Below are 7,500 nucleotides of genomic sequence, written 5' to 3'. Positions count from 1 at the left end.
TCTCTCTCTCCACTCCCTATTCTCTCTCTCCACTCCCTATTTTCTCTCTCCACTCCCTTTTCTCTCACTCCACTCCCTTTTCTCTCACTCCACTCCCTACTCTCTGCACTCCCTACTCTCTCTCTCTTCACTCCCTATTCTCTCCACTCCCTATTCTCTCTCTCCACTCCCTATTATCTCTCTCCACTCCCTATTATCTCTCTCCACTCCCTATTCTCTCTCTCCACTCCCTATTCTCTCTCTCCACTCCCTATTCTCTCTCTCCACTCCCTATTCTCTCTCTCCACTCCCTATTCTCTCTCTCCACTCCCTATTCTCTCTCTCCACTCCCTATTCTCTCTCTCCACTCCCTATTCTCTCTCCACTCCCTATTCGCTCTCCACTCCTCACTCTCTCCACTCCCTATTCTCTCTCCACTCCTCACTCTCTCCACTCCCCAGTCTCTCTCCACTCCCTAGTTTCTCTCCACACCCCACTTTCTTCACTCCCCACTCACTCCGCTTCCCTCTCTCTCTCCACTCCCCACTCTCTCTATTCTCCACTCCCCACTCTCTCCGCTCCCAACTCTCTCCACTCCTCACTCTCTCCACTCCCCACCCTCTCCACTCCCCACCCTCTCCTCTCCCCACCCTCTCCTCTCCTCTCCCCACTCTCTCTCCACTCTACCTTTTTTTTTCTCCACTTGACGCGACTCTACCCATTGGTTCTGCAACCTTTCTCCACTCTTGACTCCCTTTCCCTCATTCCCTCTCCCACTTGTTCTCCCTTACCCATCATCTCCCTTTCTCACTCTCTCCATCTCCCTCACTCCCTCTTCCCGACTCCCTCTTCCTGACTCCCTCTCCCACATGCTGTTGTTCCCACACTCGCCTCCCCATAGTCGTCTGCCACTTTGTGTTACTCACCGTCTCTCATCCAGCCAATCACAGCGGGCTCGCACTGCCAATCAGTTATCCTACTCACCATCTCGTGAGTTGCTACTCCCACTGCAGCCATTACCAACCACTCACCACTCGGTCACTTCACCACAATCGCTCCACATCCTACTTGACTCTGTCACTCCACACTGGACTCCCCTGCAAGACTCTCTCTGCCTTATTCCCTTTCCATTCTCTCTCCCTCACCTCCACATCCACTCCTTCCACTCCTCCACTCCGCTTCCTGTTTCCCTTATTTTCACTCCTAAGCCCCCTCAATTCCCCTCCCACTCCCCCTCTATTCCCCCAACTCCATTCTTCCTCCACATCTATTCCCCCAACTCCATTCTTCCTCCACATCTATTCCCCCTACTCCATTATTCCCCCACTCCATTCCTCTCTCCTTCCCCTCCTGTTTATCCTCCCACTCCCGTCTCTCTCTCTCTCTCTCTTTCTCTCTCTCTCTCTCTCTCTCTCTCTCTCTCTCTCTCTCATCTCGCCAACCTCTTTCCACCTCTCTTCCTCTCCTGTCCTCTTCATCCCTTCTCCACTTCTTCCCTCCCTCCATATCTACACCCTCTCCTCTTTCCCTCCTCTCGGTTTCCCTTTCCCCCTCCCCTTTCCCCCTCCCCTCTCCCTTCCCCTCTCCCTTCCCCTCTCCCTTCCCCTCTCCCTTCCCCTCTCCCTTCCCCCTCTCCCTTCCCCCTCTCCCTTCCCCCTCTCCCTCTCTCCTTTCCCCCTCTCCTTTCCCCCTCTCCCCTCCCCCTCTCCTCCCCCCTTTCTCTCCCCTCCCCCCTTTCTCTCCCCTCCCCCCTTTCTCTCCCCTCCCCCTCTCCTCTCCCCCCTTTCTCTCCCCTCCCCCTCTCCTCTCCCCTTCTTTCCCCCTCTCCTCTCCCCTTCTCTCTCAGATTCTCCTCTCCCCTTCTCTCTCAGATTCTCCTCTCCCCTTCTCTCTCACCTCTCCTCTCCCCTTCTCTCTCACCTCTCCTCTCCCCTTCTCTCTCACCTCTCCTCCCCCTCTCCTCCCCCCTCTCCTCTCCCCTTCTGTCTCACCTCTCCTCCCCCTCTCCTCTCCCCCCTCTCCTCTCCCCCCCTCTCCTCCCCCCTCTCCTCTCCCCTCTCCTCTCCCCCTCTCCTCTCCCCTTCTCCTCTCCCCTTCTCCCCCTCTCCTCTCCCCTTCTCCCCCTCTCCTCTCCCCTTCTCCCCCTCTCCTCTCCCCTTCTCCCCCTCTCGTCTCAGCCTTCTCTCGACCTCCGTCCTATCCCCCCCGTCCCCCAACCCCCGTCCCTCTCACGGCCGCCGCCGCCGCGTCAGCCCCCAGTACCGTTTGATTCCCATTGCGTTTGATAAGAATATTCAAGTCTTGTTCGGCGTGGCATCCCCTTCAACACGGTGACTCGATGTATATTTCTAGTTTCCAGCAAAATTCTGACTATCTCATTCAGTAGACGAGGTCCCTGGAGATCCCCTCTCAGCCAGGGGTCCGTTACCTTCTGGTGGTTAATATCGTCTGGTGTAGGGTTTGTGTAGGGCGTCACCTTGTTGAAGGGTGGCACTGTTAGGCACTGAGTGCCGCCTGGCTGGCATGAGGAAGAACTGGGCTAAGGGTCAGGTGGCCAGTACCGAGGGTAAATTGCGTGATTGTGTATGCGTGTTTGTGTGTGTGTGTGTGTGTGTGTATGTATGTGTGTGTGTGTGTGTGTGTGTGTGTGTGTGTGTGTGTGTGGCATGCACCCGTGCCTGTGTGTTTGCGTGTCCTTGTATGTATGCATATATCCGTGTTTGTGTGTGTGCGCGCCCGTGTGCTTTTTGCACTGTGTATATATGTATTTCGTATTTATATACAGAGAAATATTGTATATGAAAAGAAAACACCCTAACAAATAACCAGTATGTATATTCGTAGAAGACGTGTGACCATGTTAACAAAATCTCGCTAAGGAAAAACACACAAACGTTGATACAGACGAATAGGTGCACATTAACCGTGTATGCATGTGTTAATATAGAACATTGGAATATAGAACAAATGGAATTTATTCGTAAGACGTGAAACTGGAGCATGGCTTCCTACCCGGATAAGTGACTAAACAACTTGTGTTGATTAATGAGGTTGGCATGATTTTGTATTAAAAAATTAACTTGTAATGTATATTTTATGCCCGCGCACGCACGCACAAGGGGGATGAATTGCTTTGTTTGGTTTTATTTAATTGAATTGTAACCATAGACGTTGCCATAGCAGACGAGGGGGTGGGTCTCACGGAGATTAATAAAATCGACTGGCGGCAACCATAATAAAAGATAAAGGGAATAAGCTGCGCGCGGTTTGAGGTCCGGGGTTTGTTGTGGAATGTTTGAGTGCCACTGCGGGGATGAACGTTTGTGGGCTGCGGACGTTTTAGGGACTAGAAACGTTTGTCGTGTGTGTCTTGTTCATTCTCCAGAGCTTACTAAGCAAAGCGACCCATTCGTATTTTATTTCGACCAAATTACCCTGAGCGTAATAGAATCGACAGACTGGCTAGAAGAAACCTAAGAAGGGTCTCCCGACTTTTGTTGTTGCAATCAACCGATAATTATAATCAGCTGATGGGGTGGCTAGATACACTGAGGTCCATTCGATCGAAACCCGTATTGTGGCCAGTCTCCCCCCCCCACACACACACACACTGGAATAAAATCTACCTCTTCTTGGCTGGAGCAAAATGTATTAAGTGCGTCAAAGTGTTGAAGTGTTACGGATGGGTGGTAACGATTCGTAGTGCTTTGTGATGCATGATGATTCTTTAACCCATTGTGCGCGGTTTGGTTGTTCTGCATGCCGCCGGGTGATTTTGTTCAACCGAGGGAGAGTCCTCTGCAGTCCTCTTTCAAGGTCCCCAATCTCCCGACGAGATAGATAGAATTGTTTGACGGCAGCCAGAATAAAATGTAGGAAGAAGGTCATAAAGCGAAGAGGTTCAGGTCGCCTCACGTACTGAGTTCGTGGGCTTTCCCCACCAGATGAACCAAATCGTCTGGGTTTAGCTAGAAGAAACTATATTAAGGGCGTCGTGCTGGGGTTAATGGAACCCAGGTGGCTGGCTGACCCGCGCCTACGCGAAGTAACCAACTGCTGGACTTCGACCTCGCCGCCGCACCCTGCGGGCATCTTGCCCACACGCGCTTGCGGGGTATTCAACTGCTCAGGACCTAAGTGGCCGTGGTTGTTTTGTTCCAACTGCTGCCAGGGGATTTCATTCAGTACTAAAGTCTGTTAATATCGATGGTGTTAAACGCGTTTTGGAATGTTGGCGAGCACGCGCAATCGCATACCGCGTGTTGTGTGTCACTAATGCTGATTGTTAACGTGTCAGAGATGTATTTTTAATGCTTTTACATTTACTCTGTTGCCAAGTGGTTTAATTCATATGCACGACTTCCTCCGGTAGCGTAGAGGTTCACTTCCTCTCGGAGGTTTTTCATTTTGAATGAAATCGCTTGGCGACAGCTAGAATAAAGGCCGTAAGTCGACCGTGGGAGGTCAAGGGGTGAGCCCCATTTTGGTAGTTTGACGATTGGAATGTGGATAACAATCGCAGACAGTTGCTTGTGACCTAAGATGGGGTAGTTAGAACCGATGGATATTGGTGGTATGGTAGCAGACATGAAGTGTGCCCAAAAGCATAACTTCGGTGTCTATAGTATCAAAATAACGCGCAACAACACGCGCGCAACACAACGCGCGCAACACAACACGTGCATCAAAACGTGCTTTACAAAAGACGCATAACATAACACACAACAACACACTCTACCTACCTTGCAAGGCAGGAAATTCCAAGCACAGTGAGTGATGGGCTTCTCTCTCGGTCCATCAAGGGCATAGTCAGGTCATGCGGGCAACCTCGTGTCCGAAGCAGCAACAGCCAACAGGCGTCGATGCGGTACAGTCAGAACAACATACGGGTATCCTACTGTTATGCAATCTATCTTTCTTTAGAAATGCGTTCGCGCGTCAGCAAGCACCACGAGCACAGGCCACACACGTGCGCTATCGCGCGCGCACGCGCTCAAACACTCGGACCCGCACGCACAGACGCGTGCGTGGTAAAACTACTCGTTTTGGCTCGCACACACCGTTGTTGAATTGATCAATGTTCCACTGAGTACCAAGAACAACATTAATCCATTTATATTGAACACAGATTTCACCCATACACTGAACATTATTTGTTCAATTCGTTCAAGGGCAGCTCTTTTCATGTATTTAGCAGGCCAATTATCTTCATGCATTTGGCAGGTCAGCTGTTTTCATGTATTTGGCAGGTCAGCTGTTTTCATGTATGTGGTAGGTCAACCCTTTTCGTGTATTTGGCAAAACCCGTATTTCGCGTCTCAAGTGTCGTTTCACGTTTTGTTAAAGAACAACACGAATGCAACCAATGTCATTTGCTAGTGTCGTTTGTATCCGAATGATCAAAGAAATGAATGTTATCTGTGGCATTTCACATTGCCAGTTGTGCAAAGTCATTTTTGTACATAACTGGCTCCACGTTGTGCATGTTGCTAGCTGACTGTGTACCAAGCACCCCTATCTCCACCACCACTACCACCATCGCATTGTACGGTTTGTGTATGTTTAACACCACCAGTTGAATGCCATTTTCCAACGGGGGGGGGGAGTCTGCAAGGCTCCCCTGCCACACTTGAGTGACCTTTTGTATTCTACTCAGGGTAGTTAAGCTACCGATGACAGCCTCATGTCCTCGATGGCTGGGCGCATAGTGCAGGGAATCAGTGATGGTGGCTCCGGCCGAAGTTAGCTCCTGTTGCAACTGCTGCAACTGCTGCAGCTTGTGGTGGTTGCCGCAGCTTCTTGTCGTTCAAGTTTTTCCACATACTACCTACTCCATTTTCTTTCTGCGTGTTGATTACTCACCATTTTCTTTGCGTCTGCTGCATGCCTTCCGTTTTCTTTCCATGTGTTTGCTGTTCTCTATTCTATCCCTACTTGTTACCTGCTCTCCATTTTTCCTCCCACCTGCTACCTACTCACAGCTATTTTGTACTTGCGACTTACTTTCAAGTTTTTTCTTGAACAAGTTTTCAGTTTTTTCTCTGCGACCAGCTGTTTCCACCTGCGACCAGCTATTTCCACCTGCTACCCACTCGACATTTCCTTAACGTCTGTTGCCAGTCCATTAAATTCCACGCCTCCACACTGTTCATCCACACTCCACCCATCCACTCTTCAACCGTCAACATTCCAGTCCTCCATGCTATTCTTCCACATCATCATACATATTCTCCAGGTCCATTTTTTCATGTCCATTCGCTCGCGCGCACACACACACACACACACACACACACACACACACACACACACACACACACACACACACACGATTTGTTTGGTCTACGTGTTTCGCCATTTGACTAATGTAATTCTTCCTATTGGAAAAAAGGAACATTCCTGTGTGTGGAATAGAAATACCTTACGAATGGATTTTAGACCGGAGCGGTGAGGGGAGATGGTTCTCCCCGACGTACGTCTTGCAGGACCACAAAGTGCAAGCGCCCACGCCGGGCATGTGGGAAGAAGAACACGTGTATAAGTACACCTGCTCTTCGGCGGGGCTGACTTGTTATTGTGCTAATATTTGTGCCGATAATGATTTTGTTTTTAATTCTATTTAGGTGTCCATCTAGGTGATAAGCTAAAAACCAGCTTTGTTTAGATCGAAGTTTAGTGATTTTTACTCGCCCCGTGTATGTGGTTGTTGGAAGTGAGTCGAGACAAAAGACAAGTGGGAATTAAGAAAAATAGGTAAATTCCCGATTCCTGGACAAAACGAAAGAAGGAATTGGTGCAAGAGTTGTAGTGCTATAGTGCCTGTGATTTTTATTAAGTAAAGTGACCAAGTGGCTGTGATACTCCGCAAAATAGTTTTGAGTGAGGAAAGGCGAGGAAATCCCCAGATCTTCCAGGATTGTTATTAAGGTAAGTTTGGTGTTTTTTTGTTATCTTAAGGGCCATTTTTAACTCATGATTCCCACGAACGTTTAGCTATGAATACTTTCCAGTTAACCTTGTCTGTGAAACTGATTAAGATGCCATTACCTTGAGTTCCACTGCTGACTGGAAACCCGTAGCCCCACGTTGGCCGACAGCGGTCCCTGGGCCTTACCATAGTAGTGTTGTCATTGTTGGATTATTGTGGGACTGTGTTACCGAATGACATGCAATAGTAGTAGGAGCCGTGGGCAGAAGTCTTTGGTTGTCGACTCTCCATAATGAAATATTGGAATAAAAAAGATTTTAAAGTTTGATCAAGAATTTGGGGGCCTGGTCCGGAGACCAAATGCCAGTATTGTGATGTTCGATTATTGACAGTATTGTGAGGTTCGGTTATTGACAGTATTGCGAGGTTCGGTTATTGACGTATTGTGAGGTTCGGTTATTGACGTATTGTGAGGTGAGGTTATTGACAGTATTGTGAGGTGAGGTTATTGACAGTATTGTGAGGTTCGGTTATTGATAATATTGAGGTGCTGTTGACACTATTGTGAGGTGTGGTTGTTGACAATATTGTGAGGT

At 49.0% G+C, this 7,500-nt stretch overlaps 1 protein-coding gene across 5 annotated transcripts in view; it reads left to right on the top strand.

Moving 5' to 3' along the window:
• LOC143035213 (PTB domain-containing engulfment adapter protein 1-like) overlaps positions 1-7,500 on the top strand; it is a 216,588-nt gene that overhangs the window by 49,949 nt on the left and 159,139 nt on the right. For 4 of the 5 annotated variants that reach the window (XM_076201943.1, XM_076201942.1, XM_076201941.1 and 1 more), the window contains exon 2: positions 6,600-6,903. The exons of the other annotated variant lie outside the window; for it this stretch is intronic. The gene's annotated coding sequence lies outside the window, so the exon portion shown is untranslated. The remainder of the gene's footprint in view (positions 1-6,599; positions 6,904-7,500) is intronic. 5 annotated transcript variants of the gene reach the window in all.

Source organism: Oratosquilla oratoria, chromosome 18 (genome assembly GCF_046742065.1).
Source record: "Oratosquilla oratoria isolate Oo_2021 chromosome 18, ASM4674206v1, whole genome shotgun sequence".
NCBI classification, from domain to species: domain Eukaryota; kingdom Metazoa; phylum Arthropoda; class Malacostraca; order Stomatopoda; family Squillidae; genus Oratosquilla; species Oratosquilla oratoria.
This window is presented reverse-complemented; position numbering and strand designations above follow the sequence as displayed.